This window comes from Marmota flaviventris, chromosome 11, assembly GCF_047511675.1.
Source record: "Marmota flaviventris isolate mMarFla1 chromosome 11, mMarFla1.hap1, whole genome shotgun sequence".
In the NCBI taxonomy this organism is placed as follows: domain Eukaryota; kingdom Metazoa; phylum Chordata; class Mammalia; order Rodentia; family Sciuridae; genus Marmota; species Marmota flaviventris.
In genome coordinates, this window is record NC_092508.1 from 47,530,325 (window position 1) to 47,550,182 (window position 19,858).

A 19,858-nucleotide genomic window follows, 5' to 3' on the forward strand; every position below is an offset into this window, starting at 1 on the left:
TTAAAAATGGCCTTGACTTTCTCAATGGACTTCAACTTCATTTTTACAACAAACAAGTGTTTTGTGTAATAGGGGCTTTAAGGAAATTACAGAGTTATCCAGTTATCTGTCTTTGACTTAAAAGACAAACTTTTCATTATAAATTGAATAGAAATGAGAAATGTTGAAAATAAGAAAAAAGTAAATGTTTTGAAGGAAATTGTATATCAAACTGAAATATGAAAAGTACTTTATATTTCATTGGTTATAAATTATGTAGGTTGATATAAAATTATGAAGTATAATTACATGAATAGATAAATGTTTGTTCTGTTTTTCACTGAGAATTTTAAGGCAAAATAATATTTTGATTAGCATAAAGTATGTGTGCAAGATTGAGATGTTAATTTTCTTTCCAACCATTTCCACTGAGGAGGATCATAAAATCTGCCTCATGATTTTTTTTTCTTAAAAGCTATTTCTCTGGATCAAAAGAATTTGAGTCAAAAAGATAGATATTAGCATTTGCAAGGAAATGGATGGCACTAGAGAAGATTATGCTAAGTGAAGTTAGCCAATCCCCAAAAACACAAATGCCAAATGTTTTCTCTGATATAAAAGGGGTGACTCAAAGTGGGGTAGGGAGGGAGAGCATGGGAGGAAGATTACCTCTAGATAGGGAATAGGTGTGGGAGGGAAAGGGAGGGAGAAGGGGAATAGCATGGATGGTGGAAGGAGAGGGTCATCATTATACAAAATACATGTATGAAGATATGAATTTGGTGTCAACATACCTTATATACAAACACAGATATGACAAATGGTGGTATAAAGGTGTATTAAGAATTGTATGCAAAAAAAATAAGAGAGCTCATATATAATGGCATAATTTGACGTGAACATACTTTATATACAGAGTTACAAAAAATTGTGCTGTGAATGGATAATTATGAATATATGCACTCCACTATTGCCATGTATGTAAGAAATAAAATAAAAAGGAAAGAAAAAAATAGATATTATATATTACAGAAAAACACTATTAAACTATTTATATAAATACATTTTGCAGATTTTACTGGTATTTTAATTGTTTTAGTATTTGCGAAATATTATTGATAAGGATAGGGTAACACATATATTTATAGTTAAAACTACACATTCTTAGAATGATGATATTCATAGTGTCATTTTTGTTTCTTCAGATTGAAGGTACCAGATACAATCATCATACATAAATATTATGTTCTAGAGGTCTCACATAGGTTCCACGAATGTGTTGTGAGGACTCTGGGTTGTTTTTCAACTGGTTAAGTGATAAATGCACTTTATATGTTTTTGTTAGTTTACTTTTTGTCTGTTGTGTGGACAACATACTGTGACTTGTTATCTGTAAAATATTTTAAGGTTTGTGCTAGTTTTCTCTTGCTGTGTAACAAATTAAAAGTTTACTGGTTCAAAACACCAATTTACTCTCACACAATTTCTGTGGGTCAGGAATTCCCCCACATTTTCACTGGGTCCTTTTCTCAGAGACTTACAAGGTTGAAATCAAGGTAGAGGCTGGGCTGAGATCTTACCTGGAGCCTGGGGCCCTCTGCAAAGCTCATTCAAGTTACTGGAAGAATCCTTTTCACTGTGGTTGAAGGACTCATGATTTTGATTTCAGTCTACTAAGGTAAAGTCATTTATTTTACAACCTAATTCAAGGAGTGGCTATCTCATCTTATTCAAGAGTAGTACCCATACTAGACGGAAAGGGATTATGTGAGGTGTATATGCCAGGGGCAGGAATTTGGGGGCCATTTTAGAATCTTGGCCAGCACTGGGTTATTTAGGTTCATATCCTTACTTGTGCAAAAACCAAACTAAAACAAACAAAACCAAAAATCACCTCCCCACCAAACTCCCACAGTGCCAAAATATAAGTGAAGAACTTTGTTTCCCTTATATTTGTACTATTGTTCTTCAGCAAATCAGAGAACTATGTTCTAATAATATCTCACACCACCAGTGCTAGGTGTGTTTCTGTTCTTTTGTATTAAATTTGGAGAAGTATATAGTTACATTTTGGCTCATGTTACTTAAGGAAGGTGAAATCATTTTTGCTTAATAGAGATGCATAAAATAGTAACTGTATTTGTCACCAATAAGAAATTATTTGAAAGGAAATAGTTTTTATTGAAATTAGTAAAATTTGGAATTTTAATGAGAACTGTTAGTACTGACCAGAGGTGAAATTCAAAATTAATGGGAAAAAATAAATATCATGTTTTCTTGGAAATATGTAAAATATGGACTCTAAATTTGATAAAATGTGATAGTAAGGAACTAGGAGGAAATTCTTAATATTATAGATCATTTATCACAGAAATTACACTTCCCTCTTGCCTTCTTCTTAAGTGGTATCAGCCTGTGGTTTAAAAAACGCCTGTGAAGTAGATTAGTCATGGAAATTAAGTACCTGTGTCATTTTCTCTTTTTTTTGGAAGAGGATTGAAAACTTCATTTTCTAAACTAGAATTATTTTAACCAATGGTGAAATTGGTTGAGATAATAAAAAAGAAATGGATAAATAAAAATCTTGTATTTTGTATTATTAGCTAGTTTTAGACTCTGCAAAATCAATAGAGGAGAGACTTCAAATAAAAAGCAAAAAAAAAAAAAAAAAAATCAAGCCCATATAAAGCATATGTGGATCTTTCAGAAATAATCCTTCCTGGTTAGAAGTACTGTCAGAAGAAATGGATTAGAAAAAAAAGAAAAAAGGGCCCTATAAGTTCAGACCTACTTCTGTGAACCAGGGATCCCAGGTACTAACTCTTGTCAGTCTGGCTACGCTATTAACTTTATTAACTTATGTCATATTATTGGACTGGTACAATGCAAAGAGTGAGAAGGCTTCACACCTTTAACCTCTGTGATTTCTTCCTCTCATCCCCAGAAGAGATTAAAAGAGAAGTTCAGATAAGAAATCCTAGCTTTAGCTCTTCTGTCCTTTAATATTGGCTTCCCTGACAGATTTCGTGGTTATTCTTGGCAGGTTTCTTGAAGTATGAGATCAATGAATAACAATTCTCAAGTGTTGTTAAAAACAGCACAAAGAACTTTAAGAAATGCCTGCAGAACCGATTTTCTGGAATTTTCTAAATTATGTTTTCTTCCACCAGAGCAAATAGAAACACATGGTAATGATGTGCACTTGTAATTTGAACTGGTTATGATTTATTATACTAATCATTGATTCCATAAGGAGATCCATTTGTACTTATTGACTTTTTCTAATTCATTTCTTCTGACAGTAATTCTAACCACAATATAAATTATGATTTTGATCTCAATACATCCCATTTTTAACTAGTATTCATACTTAAGCTTACAGGATTTTACAAAGGTTTTAGACATATCTCCCTTCATAATTTTAAGATTCAGTTTTTTTTTTTTTTATAAGCAGTAGAAGCAGTACCTTTTATCAATTGTGGCACAAAATAAGGATAGTGCATGAAGGAAAAGTAGATAATTCTGTCTAAATAAATTCTCGAGAATTTGAGAGATACTTATATCCTAATAAAGATAGAAAATGATAATTCTTACTTATAAAATATTTTATAAAAATGCTACTCCTACAATACATAGATGTTATGTATTAAGACTATGGTTCACTTTTCTCATTCATGGAGATTTAGACTGTGTGTTATATATGATGGCTTTATAGTCTTCACTCTTCATTGTACAGAATCTGAATCAAAACTACGTGGCTTAAGAATAGAGGTTCATTGAATTAGACAAAAGGGAATGAAGAAAAGGGAAAGGGAATGGGACTAGAAAAGACAGTAGAATGAATCAGACATAACTTTCCTGTGTTTATATATGAATACATGACCAGTGTAACTCCACAATATGTACAACTACAAGAATTAGATATTATGCTCCATGTATGTATGTCAAAATACATTCTGCTATTATGAATAAATAAAAAGAACACATAAAAATTAATAAAAATGACTTTTAGTTCATTTTAAAAATTGTTTAATGCCCTAAATATTTAATTAATAGATAACTTAGAACCGAATATAAACTTTTAAAACCATCTTAATGAAAACAAAGATTATTTAGAAATCATCAGTCATCTCTTATATCAATTTTTAAAATATATACCATGCTAATAGAGAGTAGTTTCAAGATAGAATATAGATATGTACATAATTACTTGTTGTCCTTTAAAGTAGTGGAGTTTTTTCTTTCTTTTCTTCATTTCCAAGAGAAAATATGGAAGCTATTTATGTTTATTGAATTAATATGAATTCAAAATTAATAAATCTTTTTCCTTCTAAGAATACTTAGTTGTTAAGTAAAAACAGCTGGAATCAGTTTTTAAAACTTCTGGAATTGAAATGGGAAAAGTGGAGGAGTATTAATAATAGTGTTATTAACTTTGACTGGAGCAAAAGTTCAGAAGAAGAAAAACGGGCTTTGAATTAAGGATTATAAATAGAATGTTTATGTTAGCAAGGTAGGATCATTCAGGAACATGAGCTCAAGCAAAGTATCTAACAGTTCAGACGTAAAAAATCCACTGTAGTTAACTTTTCAAATAGCGATTCGAGTTATTTATAGTGTCTCCATTCTCCATACCACTACCAGTTTTAGTTGAAATTTCCTTGATTAATCTGTTAAAGTAATTAAACTTCAAGTCTCCTATCTTTATTTGAATTTTAGTGGGGCATAGATTGACAGAGAATACATTACCGTAAATTTTGTCAGAAATTTTATCAGTAAAGTAAGTATATTTATGATTATTCCAGTTATTGCTATGAAAGAAGATCTTTCTGATCAGATGATGATGTTTGAGCTGAGCCCTGAACAATGAAAATAAGCCACACCTACAAAGATCAGGAGGAAATAGTTACAAACAGAGGGAAGAGAAAATAGAAAGTTGAGAATGAGCTTGAGATAGTAAAAGAACAGAAAGGTCTGAATAATTGTAGTGCACTGAACTTGAAAGAATACAGAATGAGATACAGGTGAAAAGGCAGGCAGTTGACTTTTGTAGATCAAAATTAGAACCCCAAATTTTATTTTTAGGGTAATAAGTAGGGAAACCATTAAAGTTTTAATGCATATATGTTTTCATTTTGAAATGCATCATACATAGAAAAATGTGTATCTATCACTTAAACAAATAGAAACATTAGTGCTAATGCTTACTTTCTCCTTTCCTAACAGGATTCCCCTCTTTCCTTCCATATCAGGTTGAATTCTATATTTTGTATTCCCTGAACTTTGTAGGTATTTCATATGCTACAAATACTTGGTTGAATTTTTCTTTGAATTATAAATTCTAGATTCACATAGTATATATTCCTCTGAATTTTTGCCACAATTTATTTTATCCTGTAGGGTGGTAGTATTTCATTATGTTGCTATACCACAATTAATTTATTGATTTTATTATAGATTAATAATTGGTTATTTGCTGTTTCTTTTTGCTCTGTAGCAAAATATTATTGTGAACAAGCCTGAGCTTGTCTTTGGAGACACACATGTTCGCCTTTTTCTAGAGAATTATTTGCCAATGAGGTAAAATACTAATTCCTGATGGTTTTACACTGAATTTTTCTTACTGTTAATAAGGTTAAGCATAATTATATTTTCATTTTCCTCCCATTTCCTATATTCCTTTTTTTCTTAATTTATAGATGTGTTCGGCCTTAAGATATATTCTAAATTTGAGTTATGAGCTATTTTAGTTATGTTTGTTGCAAATATCTTTCCATTTGTGGTTTTCTCTTCTTATTTTCTTCTTTTTCTCTTTCTCCTTATCCACCTTCCTTTCTTCTTCCTTTTTCTTTTTTTATGAACTGGGAATCGAACCAGGGTCCCACACATTCTAATCAATCACTGAGCTACATCCCCAGCCCTTTTATTTGTTTTGAGACAGGATCTTACTAAATTGCCCACATTGGCCTTGAACTTGTGATCCTCTTACCACTGTTTCCTGAGTAGACGAGATTACAGGCATAGGTATTGGCACCGTTATTAAGAATCCCACTTAATGTTCAGTATGAGGTCAAATTTCACTTTTTCTCATATGAATGGACAGTTATACATGGTTTATACTCTAACTCATAATTGATTATTTCCCTTGTGTTTAGTGATATGCCTATTTTTATAAAATCCCTACCTACTAATATCTGTGTTCCCCCAAACTCGTATGTTGAAATCCTAACTTTCAATGTGATGATATCAGGAGGTTAAAACCTTGGGAGGTGATTGGGTTGTGAAGCTGGATCCCACCTGAATATGATTGGTGTCCCTGTAAAGACCTGAAGCACCCCTTTGCTCCCAGGACCACATAACACATTGGGAAGAGAGCCCTGGATAAAACTGAAGAGGGCCTTCAGCAGACAGGGGACCTATTGGCATCTTGATATTGGACTCCATAACTCTGGAAGATACATTTCTGGTGTTCATAAGCACCAGGTGCATAGTACTCCATTATAGTTGCCCAAATTGACTAAGACATTACCTTACTCTTTTCTTTTGCTACATTTGTTTTAACTCAGGAGTACATACCATACCACGTGCATGCACACATGTGCACACATATTGTAACTCCTTAGTTGATACTTTCCTTTTTTTTTGCGTGTGAATGTTTAAGCTTTTAATTTTCTGAATTTTTATTTTTATATATTAGTTATGAATTTCCTTTTTTTTCTTTTGTGGGAAGATTTGGGATCAGTTTCCTAAAACTCAGAAATGATTTATCACATCAACTCTGGACAAATCTTGATAATTTATCTCATTAAATACTGCTTTTCTCTCATCCCATTATCTTTTTCTGTATCATCAGTAAGAGGCATGTTCAAAAGTCTCACTTCATTGTGCATCTCTTCCTAACTTTCTTCAAATTTTTCATCTCTCTCTCTCCTTGTAAATTTCTTCAAATTATTATTCCAGTTTTCTGGTTCTCTCTCCAAATACAACTCATCTGATTAGTTCAAGCATTGAGTTTCTAATATTTATTATGTTTTCCACTTCTGGGAGATATCTCTGGTTATTGTTATATATCAAGAATATTTTATTTCTTTGTCTTCATTTTAAACCTTTTTTGTGTGTTTCTTTAAGCTTGTTAGGCATATTTATTTTACATTATTTTATCTCATATTCCACTGTGCACTAATCGTGAGCCTTCTTCTGTACAATGTGGCTGTTAGTAACTCTTACTCATGACAACTTATTTCCTTATGTGTTTAGTGATTTTTTTTTTACTAATTTTTTACTGAGCTTACTGTAGGCAGAATTATTGCCCACAAAAATGTGAGCATCTTGGTCTCTGCAAACTGTGACTATTGCAATTTACATGGCAAGGGGACCTTGAGATGGGGATGTTATCCTAGATTAGCCAGGAGGGTGTAGTCTATTCTATGGGGTTTATAAACTGAAGAGAAAGGTACAAGAGGGGACAGGAGAGCTGAGGTGTAAGAAGAGACAGATCTACTCTTACTAGTTTTCAAGATGAAGGGGATCATGAACCAAAGAATTCTGGTAGCTTCTAGAAGCTGAGAATGGTCATCAGCTCTCACCAGCAAGAAATTGGGGATCTTTATCCTAAAACCAGAAGAAACCAAATTTTCCCAATAACCAGAATATACAAGGAAATGGATTATCTTCTTGGAACCAAGTAATGAAACCCACCCACACCTTGGCTCACCTCAGGGAGATACATAGGATTCAATGAGACCCAGGCTTCTGACCTACAGACCAAAGATAATAAATTTGTTGCTTTAAGATGCTAAATTTTGGTAAATTGTTATGCCAACATTAGGGAAAAACAGTTCAGGTTTTGGTTTTTCTAAATTTCTTAAGTAGAAGTAGTAGTAGTTTGGGGATTAAAGTAAATCTCACAAGTGGATTTTCATTTACCATAAAAAATGAATTCTCATAGGCTGTGTAATTCTATTTCTAAGTTGTAAGAAACAGTTGAAAGTGGTCATAGTAAAACAAACTCTCTTACTTATTCTAATCTTAGAGAGATTTTTGTAGGAATTTACTCTCAAAAACTTGGATGACCATTGGATTCTGAAAGGCTCATCAAAACCTGACCAAGAAGCCTCTTATCCATAGTTCCTTTCTCAAAGATTTTAAAATTTTTATTAATAGAGGAGTGCCAAGGACCTTTCTCTCTTTGTCTGTCTCTGTTTATATCTCTTTCTCTGTCTCTGATCTATTTATTCTCTACTACAATCAGAGAGATATTTACTTATATTTTTGCTAATGATTTTAAAGTTTTATTTTTGATACATAAATAGTTGATTATTTGAGGTTTTTAATGATATAAGGCAATGACACAATTTTATTTTATTTTTCTTATTTACTATTTTTAGCTGTGTTCATTTAACAAGTAGATGCTCCTTTCTCCACTAAACTGTAAACTTTCAGTTCTGTAGCTTAGTTCAGGATACACATGTGTCTGTTTTGGGGTCCTTTATTGCTCTGTTCTATTGGTCTTTTCCTGAGCAATTGCCACAGTGTCATAATTTTTGTGGCTTTAAAAGAAAATTCAAATTTAAGCAGGGAAATCACTCCCGAAACTCTTCTTCAAGAATGGTTTCCTATATTTGGCTTTCTGCATGTTCATAAACTTAAAATCATTTTATCAGTTCCAATAAAAAAATACTGTTAGGATTCCGACTGGAATTTCAATGCAGCTGTATGTCAGTTGGGAGAGAACTGCCAACTTTATAATATTAAGGAGACGTATCCCTAAAGACCACGTAGCTTTAATTTTTTGGTTTATATTTTTCTTGGAGAGCTTATAGATGTTTTTATATTTAGTAATGTTTTATCTTATCACAAATGATGTTTTAAAATTTGTCTTCTAGACTTTTTTTGTCTGTTGTTAGCATGCAATTGACTTTTGCATGTGATCACATGTTTAGCCATTTTGCTAAATTCTTCTATGCAGTACACACATATGAAGGGAAAAGTGCACCGAGCGGGAAGCACAGAAGGAACTCAATCAATTTTCTAAAACAATGACACTTCCCAGGTGAGGTTACATTTTTAAAGTTTTATAGAAAGAACACACCCATAAAAATGCAAAATATAGAGAAGCTCAGGGCAGGCTTGTGTCTGCGTTTGGGTCTTTTACTATGGTAGATGCAAGTTGGATGAGATATACATGCTATGCTAATCATTAACACCAAAAGCTGTATTCCTTAAAGGCTTACTATTCACCTTACTCTTTGGAAATGATTATTTGCAGTGTATCTAAGAGTTGCTGCTGTTTCTCTTAACACTCTTTTTGTGTATATGTAGATTGTTACTAAATAGAGATAATAATTTACATCATTTTATTCCAAATAGCTATTTTAGATATTTAAAATGTTAAGTTGATACAGATTTTTATTATGACTCTAAGTTGTAATTCATTCCCTCATTAAATATTCCAATGATATTTTAATGTAAGGATCATAAAGTTTATTAAAATTCATAAAATGGTTCATCTTTAAGTTTTAAAGCATTTGCTCTGGTTTTTACTCAACCTATAAAAACAAAAATTCTTTGGACAACAGTACTCATCTCCTTGTCTGAGCTGATATGCTACACATTGCTCATAATATTGTGTTATCACAGTATTAACGAACCAGTTTGTTCCATGGCAAAATGTTTATTTGATGCTATGTTCAGAGACGTACCTTGTGAAAACTAAGAGCATACAGAGTTAGAGTAATCTTAATTTCAATCTCAGCATTTAAATGAAAAATATTTTGGCAAAAGTAATTACCATAGCCTTTAGGTCTCATCTTGGATTTACCACAGCTAAGCTGCTTTCAAAGAGGCTAACAGTATATACTTTTTTACATATCCTCTTTGCAAAACTAGACTTACCTAACTCCCACATACCAATTTTCTATTAACAAATTCCTATTCTATTTCACTTCTGCATTTTTCTTACTTCAGATTTTTTCTTTCAGTTTGGTTTGAGTATTTGACATTGTTTTGCTTATGATTATCTGATGCAAACACATTTGGGTTTGCTTGTTTTTATTCAGACTGATCTAAGCTTTAGAAGTCTTAAAAGTTATACTATTTTTATTGTTTCTAAATTACCTTGGTCATGGATATGATTTATTTTTGCTCCCATAATTCTCCAGAATTGCTTTTGCAAGAATAAAATATAAAAAAATATTAATTGTGGAAAGATAGCTGCCAACCTTTTTCTTCCCTTGACACTGAAGTAGGCTGATCTTATTTATTTTTCTTCATAAAAAATGGGGGTTTAAACTACATTTGTATTTAGAAATATATGAAGATTTAATGTAGAAAAATGTTTCTATTTTCCTGACAAATGTCAAGAAGTGTATTGTGAAATGTAGAGAAATATGTGTGTCAGTTTGTTTTGTGTAACAGAATACCCAAGACTGGATAACCCAAAAACAACATATGTATATTGACTTATATTTGTGATTAGAAAATGCAGTATGGAGGAGCTGGCATCTAGTGAGAATCTTCTTGCTTCATCAACACAGAGTGGAAGCCACGGAGAAGAGAGAAGGAAATAGAGAAGCAGACCAAAATCACCTTTTATAGGGAATCTACCCCTATGGTAATGAAACCACTCCTGCATTAAGGGTATCAGTCCATCTCTGAGAGTGGACCTGTCATGACCTACTCACATGTTGCTGGGCAACACCTCTCAACATTTCTCCATTGTGGGTAAAGTTTCCAACACATGCTTTTTGAGAAACCCACTCAAACCATAGCAATACATCGTTGTTAGAATTTTTAAATTCCTGATTTATTTTCATGACTTTTATGGTAAGTAAGATAACAGTCAATTTAATATGAAAGTCAAATTATCAGGTCAAGTCAAATGCTTTCATGATCATCATAAGACATCTTCTACTTTTAGAGAGTTCAAATAAAAACATTATTTTTTTATGAGCGCTACTGTGGTCTATATTTATGACTATCTTTAGCAAAATAGAGACTAATCTACTCTTTGACTAATATATAAATTTATACTTTTTGAATGCTTATTATTTATGACCAGTTATAGAGTTTTCATCATTTTACTTTGATGATAAATGTAGACTTAAATCATTCATAAATTACTTCATTTTAAATTTATCTTAATTACATAACCTATCTGATAAAGCTTTTGTAATTTTATCACAGATGAGATCTAATCACATTAAAAAGTACAGGTATGAAGACATGAATTGGTGTGAATAGACTATGTATACAACCAGAGATATGAAAAATTGTGCTCTATATGTGTAATAAGAATTGTAATGCATTCCACTATCATATATAAATAAATAAATAATATGATATACTCATATTTTTTACACATTAAATAATGATATGTTAAATACTTCAAGGCAAGAAATGTTACATGAATAAATATGGCTTTCTCTGACCTACCCACTTCAGTCGGGTTAATGCAGCAACACTGCCATAAGTTAGAGGCTTAAAGAAATGCTTTATTCTCACACAGCCCAGTGTAACTGCTAAGCTGCAGGCTTTGCTTCTGGATGCAGGTTTGTAAAGCAGCAGGGAAGCTCTGTTGCAAATGTCTCATTCTGGGTCATGGTGGAGGGAAATGTCTACTTGGGGCTATTCTTTCTTAATAGCAGAGATGGGAAAGTCCCAAGGTGAGTGAAAATTTTTTAAACCCTGAGCTTAAAACTGGTACTGTCACTCCTGCCTCCATCCCAGTGGTTAAAGGAAGTCTCCATGCCCAGTACCAGTGAGGTGGGACATGGACTCCATGGAGGTCTGGGAACGAAGTGTTTGCTGAATATCATCTAACGAACCACACTGTCTCTCTACTGTCCATATTGACTGCATTGTTTATGATAAGTGCATTTGGTATGCCTCTGAGATAATAAGAGATTAAATTCAGAAGAAAGTCCAATTATATACTCACAAAGAATACTTTGATTTGTATTTCTTTGTGTTGATATTTGGAACAAATATTTTCATTTTCCTGAAATAATGTTCATCAGGATTTTTCCACTAAAATATACACTATGCATTTTTAACTTCAGTTTGAATTTGCAGCTTGTTCTGTGAGCTTTGGGTAGAGATTAAACTTGTGAAAATAAGAGAACACTGTCAATGATTTGTAAACATTAAGGGAAAGGAATTTAGTTTTCTCATATTTTATAGGCTGTATAACTTGTTTTGGTGTGGGATCTATCCCAATTTTCTGGGGAAATTATGGACTCAAACACATATACATTGCTTACTAAATGCAATCCTAATCAGTTCAGTGCGGATAAAATATTTCATCACCTCTCAATTTTAGTCTGAATTCAGTCATATGTGACATCACTTATTCTCTATCAAAATCTTAAAATCCACACAACCTGGCTGTATTTAAAAATGGTGTCCATTTCCCCCATCTTTATTGACAAGACAAATTGGCATATTTTGAACGTGGAAAATGATAATGTTTATTAAACTTTGTCAAAAAGTGTTGAGGGCCACAGACAAGTTAAGATGGCACCTGGCACTTTGCCAGGAGGAGTGGTTTAAGAAGTAACGCCATCGAACCATTAAGATGATGGAGATTCCTTAATGACTGACTGCTGTGTCTAGATTATATCAATTAAGTTAAGCTGTGTATAATTATTAAGATAATGAGGATTCCTTAATGACTGATTGCTGTAACTGGATGATGCTAAATTGAGTCAAGCTGTATATTCAGTTATGTATAAATACCTCTGCTGTCCTACAATAAAGCGGCTCCCACTGTATCAACCTTCACAAGTTGCTTGTCACCCCCCCCCCCCCCCAGTTATTTTGCCCAGCCAGACTGCGGCAAAAAAGTACCCTTCTTTTCTGTCTACCTTTGCACATGCACGTGTGTGTGTCTGTGTGTGTGTGTGTGTGTGTGTGTACTGCTGGGGATAGAACCCAGGGCTGTGGCATGCTGTGCGAGCGCTCTGACATCAGTGTGCTCCCAGCTCCTCTGTACACCTCTTAATTGTTGGTGTTCCTCATGGAACTTTCCTCATGCTTTGTCTGGTAATATCACCATTTCACATGGCTTCAATAAATATATGTTGATGATGCGTCTACATATAGCTCATTTATCTTTCACAAGTTCAAACTCCATATTTACAAGATATCATTTATCATCTGTGTGTGACTATATCATAAGCAACTCAAACTTGATAAATTAAAAATTGTAATGTTTTGAGCAAATAGTAAAATTATTTATTATATTTCATGGCCAAATACATGGGTCCTCTTTTAATTCTATTTGGTTAATATGATTGTTGCTCACATAGTTTCATAAGCAGAAAAATTTAGTAGAGCAGAAATAAATAGCCAGAGCACATCTACCCTTTGAGAACATGGTGTCTACTCTTCCTACTATTAGGACTTATTAACCTAACCACTCTATAACTTAGTTAATTCTACTGGACTTCAAACATTTTCAATCACCAGTTAGTAAGGCCCCTCTTGTTTTGTTTAGCAATTCTGACCTAGTTAATGGCTTATGTATATATGGATTGAATGTTTGTGTCCTCTGCACATTTCATATACAGAACCTTTGCCTCTAATAAGATGGCCTTAAGAGGTGGGGCCCTTGGGAGGTAATTAGGTCTTGAAATTAGAGCCCTCACAAATGGGGATAATGACTATAAAATAAGAGGATACACAGAATCCTCTTTCCTCTCTGCCAAGTTAGGGCACAATGAGAAAACTGTGTGCAAACCGAAAGAGGGCCTCACCAGAACCAATCATGCTGGTTCCCAGATTTTCTGGACTCCAGAATTGTGAGAGACACGTTTCTGTTGTTTAAGCTACTTAGTCTATGATATTGTTACAGAAGCTCAACAGACAAAGACAATGTATGCCACATGAATACACAACTTAATGCTTTTAAATGCTGTATTATCATTCAGTTTCCTATGTGTTGATGGTTTCAGCTGGGCATTTTTTTTTTTTAACCTGGACACTCTCTTACAGTGTCAGTTAGATTTTGGACTGGTTTGAAGTCATTTGAAAGATTAATGGTGCTAAATATTGAAAATGCTTTAGTAAGATGACTGACAGTTGATGCTCAGTTGGTGCTATTAAGTGCAACACCTACAAGTGGCCCCTCCAGACAACTTGCCAGTTGAATTTTGAGATGGAGTATTCCAAAAGTCAGTTTTTCAAAAGGCAGGCAGCATAAAACAGGGCAGGTAAGGGTTATTTTTTGCAAGTGACTCAGCAACATTTCTATTATATTCTATTGGTAAAGGCAGTCACAAGACAGAGAAAATGTAAAAATAAACTCCGCTCCTCAGTGGAGGCAAGGTCACATTGTAGAAGGGCATAGGAGATGAGAGATAATTTTGTAGCTATCTTTGGAAAATACCATCTTCTCCAGCTAGCACATCTTTTCATCAGTTTTGTTCTCGAGTCTAATGAATAAGTAGGTCCCAGATCAATGTAGCAAAACTTACTTGTTGAAAGATCAATTCACCAAACTTCCTGTTTTCAATTTACTCCATTTACCAATTTACCTAGAACTTATTTACTTTAATGATTTAAAAATTTATAATACTATTTAATGCAGTATCAGTAGCGTTTGAGCCTTGAGACCCTGTCTTACCTTTTCTATGCTTTCTCTGCCCTCCTCCACTAGCTGCTCTCCCCCTCCTCCTCCATTTCCCATCTCTTCTGCTCACTTCTCTCATTTCTCATGCTCAGCCTGCTCTTCTCTGCAGCAGCAGCTTGAGGCTGCGCTCAGTGTCGATTGTCTTTTCCATCTGTCTCTCAGCAGCACCACTTACTCATTTTTTTTCTACACGGCACTCCTACAGTACTTATCGCATTCCTTATTTATATTATTTACTTTTTGTGTCCCTCACTAGACAGAACAACTGGAGGTCAAAGACTGTCTTGTTTATCTTTATAGCCCCATTACCAGGCCTGACTCAGAATAGGCCATCAATAAATATTTGCCTATTGAATTACTTATGATTCAAAAAGATCTTGATAGCTTTTAACGCAGGTCAGAAACAAGAAGATGAAATTTAACAGCAGTATATCTAAATTTCATTGTTTGGGCTCAAATGATTTGCTTTAGTGCAATTTGAGAATTGGTCTGGTTGGTGATAATATGAAAGGAAAAAAATCATGGGATTTTTGGTGAATGAAATTTCAAGATTAGTCATGTATCCTAAAAATTTGGTTCAATGTTAGGCATGATGAAGAATCTAGGAATAATTTCATTTAAAGAAATTTAAGAAGGAGTAAGACAAGTGCTTAAGAGAAAAGAAAACTTTCAGAAAATAGGATATATATATATATATATATATATATATATATATATATTTTTTTTTTTTTTTGGTAATAATTGATAAGATAGTATTTGGGGATTCTGCCAAGTGCTCTGTTGTTCCAATTTTGCATTCCAGAACTGGAAAAATAACCACAGAGTGGCTTTGAGGCCTGCTGATAGATAGCCCTCAGCTAAGACTTTATGGATCACCTCACCTCTATAAAGTTTACTCTGATTGGTGGGTCACAGTGATGTTTTGGGGGTCTCTTGGAATGACTGTCAGTTTAGCACCAGTGTCCAATAGTTCCTGAAAGGTCTGTTTGTTATTTTTTTTTTCCTTCAGTGTACTACTTACCCTGGTAAATAGTCATAAGTCACTTTAGGGAAGACTGAGAAAGATGTTATTGTTTAGATATGAGGTATACTCTAAAAGCTCATGTGTGAGACAATGCAAGAATGTTTAGAGGTGAAATGATTGGGTTATGAAAGCTTTAATTTAACTAGTAAATTAATCCCCTGATAGGGATTAATTAAGTGGTAACTGAAGGCAGGTAGGGTGTGGCTGGAGAAGGTGGGTCTTTTCAGGCAAATATTTGGGGTATATATTTTGTTCTTGTTGAGCACAGCATGTGTGCTCTCTATCTGCTTCCTGGGTGCCATATTCCTGTTCCTCTGCCACATACGTCTAGCCATGATGTTCTCCTTCACCTCACAGAGCCAGCTGTCTATGGACTGAGACCTCTTAAACAGTGAGTCCCCAAATAAACTTTTCTTCTTCTTAGTGATACCAGGGTATCACAAGGATTAAGACACATATTTGGAAATAGCTTAGCAAGGCAAAATTTACTTCTACAGAAGAGTGTACTACAGAACAAAATCTGGCAAGCAAGCACACTTGGGCAGGCAGCCTGCCTTTTTATATCTATCTATCTATCTATCTATCTATCTATCTATCTATCTATAATCCTAAGGCAGCACAGCCCCTAGTTCTCATAGGAAGAGGTTGGGGTTACAATGTATGTGATTGGCTAATTTAAAATTGGGGCAGGCAAAGGAAGGATTAAGATTGGATATAGGTTGGGGAGCTCAGAATGGCTAATTGGATTATTTAAATAAATTCATAGACTATCATGTAACTTTCCATTCTGCTCTATTTCCCCACTGCCTATCTGCTTTACATCCCAATTTTACCTTGAAGACTAAATATTATCTTCTGAAAATGGACCATCAGACTTTCTATTTCTCATACTCCTCTAATCGTCTTTTGATCACAGCAGCAAAAAAGCTAACTAAAACAGATTAATAGTATACAATTTTATCAGTGTACTAGGGTCCTTCTTCAAGGACCAGACTTCTCCTTTATTCAAGGGGATCTGGGTCTGTAAATTAACTTGAATCTGGGAGTTTATTGAGAGGCCATGACTCTGTTTTTGTGATTCAGGTTAGCTTTTTTCTTTTTCTTTTTTTTCCCACTGCATTTGGAACTTCTGTGCTTATATAGATCAGATAAGAACTTAGTAGACCATTTTTCTCTAATAACATCATGATCAGCTAGTTAATCACAGCTTTCTGTGTGAGTTAAAATATTTGGACTGCTGCTTTGAATCATCTCTAAAGCATGGTAGTAGCTACCTTGCCTTTGGTGGTTGAGTGCTGCTGCTTGGCTGCTGCCACCAGAGCTCCAGTTACTTCCATTCCATTCAGGTTTTTCCTAAGTGACTATAGTTTCCAGTGTAAGGTCTGGCCAACAAGTAGAGCTATTATAGAGCTCTTCAAGGATGCCTGGGCTCCCCGAAAAAATCAAAGGCTCGATGTTTTCTCTGATATGTGGATGCTGATCCATAATGGGGGGTCAGTGGGAACATGGAAGGAATGGAGGGACCTTGGATAGGGCAAAAGGAAGGAAGGAGAAGGGAAGGGGCATGGGGGTAGGAAAGGCAGTGGGATGAGATGGACAACATTACCCTAAGTACATGTATGAAGACATAAATGGTGTGACTCTACTTTGTGTACAACCAGGGAAATGTAAAATTATGCTCTATATGTATACTATGAATTGAAATACATTATGCTGTCATGTATAATATTAGAATAAATAAATAAATTAAAAAAGTAAATATGAATTTTTTTTTTTTTTAAAAAGGATGCCTGGGCTTGCCTTAGAAATATATCGGTGAAAGGAGTGTCTTCCAGACCCTCTGCTGTAAGTGAGAATGTCTTAAGCAACAATTCCACTCTAACATTTTAATCTCCTAAAGGTTTTTAATCCTTTACTCTAAGTTGAAGCAAGATGAACCTGGCATTTCAACTCCCTCATTGGGGGTCAGTTTTTGGTTCATGTTTCATCCAACCAACCAGCTGTTAAAGCCCTTTCTGGTTCTCTGAGCTGCAATACTTCCTGCAGAATCTTTTCCATCATTATCCCACACTCTTAGTATCCATTTTCACACACATTCCCTAAATTCCTATGTGTATATTTGAAAACTCAAGTAAGGCTGGGGACATAGTTCAGTTGGTAGAGTGCTTGGCTCACATGCACAAGGCCCTGGGTTCAATCCCCAGCACCACCAAAAAACAAACAAACAAACAAACAAACAAACAGAAAACTCAAGTAAGTCTGTTGAAGTTCTGCACCTTTTCTCATGTACCCCACTCTCTGTCTCACCATTAGTGACCTGCTGGGACTTGGTCTAGAAGAAGAGAGGAATGTTGGGTTGGAGGTCCTGCAGAGACTCAGTATTAGCTTGCACAGCAGCTGGCTCAGACAGACCTCTACAGTTTTCTCAAGCAATTCAGGGTTAATCGCCTCAGACTGGAATGGAGAGACTGATGACTTAGTCTTAGTCCCAATGCCAGCTGGCTGGAGATCCTGGAAGAATCCATGCTTCAGTCTGAGACCAAAGACAAGAAAAAAAAAAGTGTTGACAATATTAGAAAAATTGAGCCTTAGAATTTGAAAAGAGTTAAATTTCAGTATGGTGTTAGAAAAAACTTATGCAGAGTTACAGCTACTCAAACACAAAACAGATTTACTGAAGACTCAAGAATTCGCTTTATAGAAAACATTCAGAGAGTGGAGACATGCATGGGCATGGGCTTTTTTTTTTAATTTTTTTTTTTAGGTGGATACCCAGGTTCAGCTAGCCTTTATTACTTTTAACAAGCATTTACCCAGTTTTATGTGCAAGATGTATGTTATTATATAAACACTGTGTTGTGCACCATGATTGCTTCTAATAGGTTTGAGAAACATCCTAGAAGATTATGTAAAAATTATAAAGGGATAAATAATTTGAGTCAAGAACACAGGTGAACTAGTAAAAGCAAAGCTCAAGGAAGGAATGAAGGGACATTTAACCTCTTTCAACTGCGGTAAGAGGATTTAGTTCTTAAAAATGATATGGGAATGCAAGTAAGTTTGTTCTTTTTAATGCCCTTGGCTCATTTTTTAATCTTTAAAATAAATTGATGCTTTCAGAAATACTCATTTACTTTTGGCAACAAAACACTAATTTACTTATTAATGATAATAGAAATGTGTTGTACTTATAAAAATACCCAATTAATCATTTAGGCATAATTTTGGCATATCTTAGATGATTCATATATTTTCTTTTTCAGACATAATATATTTATGAGACTTTATTTCTTTCAGGCTTTATAGTTAAAAAAAAGAGGTAAATAGAAAAACTGGGCCTCAGAGGTGTCTGAGCTAAAAAAAAAAAAGTGTTCATTTCTTTAAAACATTGTGTTGTTTTGTAATGGATCCATAATTTAAAAGGCAGGGGTAATATTCATGGGTCCTTCATGTATTGAAGAGTTAGATAGGTGGATAGTAGGATGGTAGCCAGATAGTTGGATAGTAGGTATGAGCTAAATTTGAAAATTGAATTTTGTGATACTAATAATTGGAAATATTAAATTTCAGGGTTAGGATGGTGGCAAAATGAAGAGTTGTTTGCTTTCTCAACTTTGGAATTCTTTTTTTAGAATTTTGATTTGTTATTATTACAACAGAATGCATTACTATTCATATTACACATATAGAGACCAGTTTTTCAAATCTCTGGTTGTACACAAAGTAGTCACATCCTTGGTGTCTTCTTACATGTACTTACATGTATTTAGGGTAATGATGACCATATGCCCCCTCCCTTCCCTTTTCCCCTCTGCCCTATCTAGAATTCATTTAATCCTCTTATCCCTGCCCCCACCACCCAGCATATTATGAATCAGCATCCTTAAATCAGAGAAATCATTTGACATTTGTTTTGGGGGATTGGCTAATTTCACTTAGCATTATATTCTCAGCTTCATCCATTTACCTGCAAATGCCATGATTTTATTCTCTTTTAATGCTGAATAATATTCCTAATAAAGACATAGAAAATAAAGTCTGTCTGAACACTGGTGAGAGTAAAAGTTTACTACAAGAAAGAAAGAAAAGGGGTAATCTCATGTTCATCAAAATTGATGAGGATGGCTTAAGAAACATGATAAAAAGCTCCGTCCCCTGAACCAAAACAGAAAGCTTTTTCGAAGAATATCTGGGAGATTTCTGTGACCATCTCCAAGGCTTTAGCT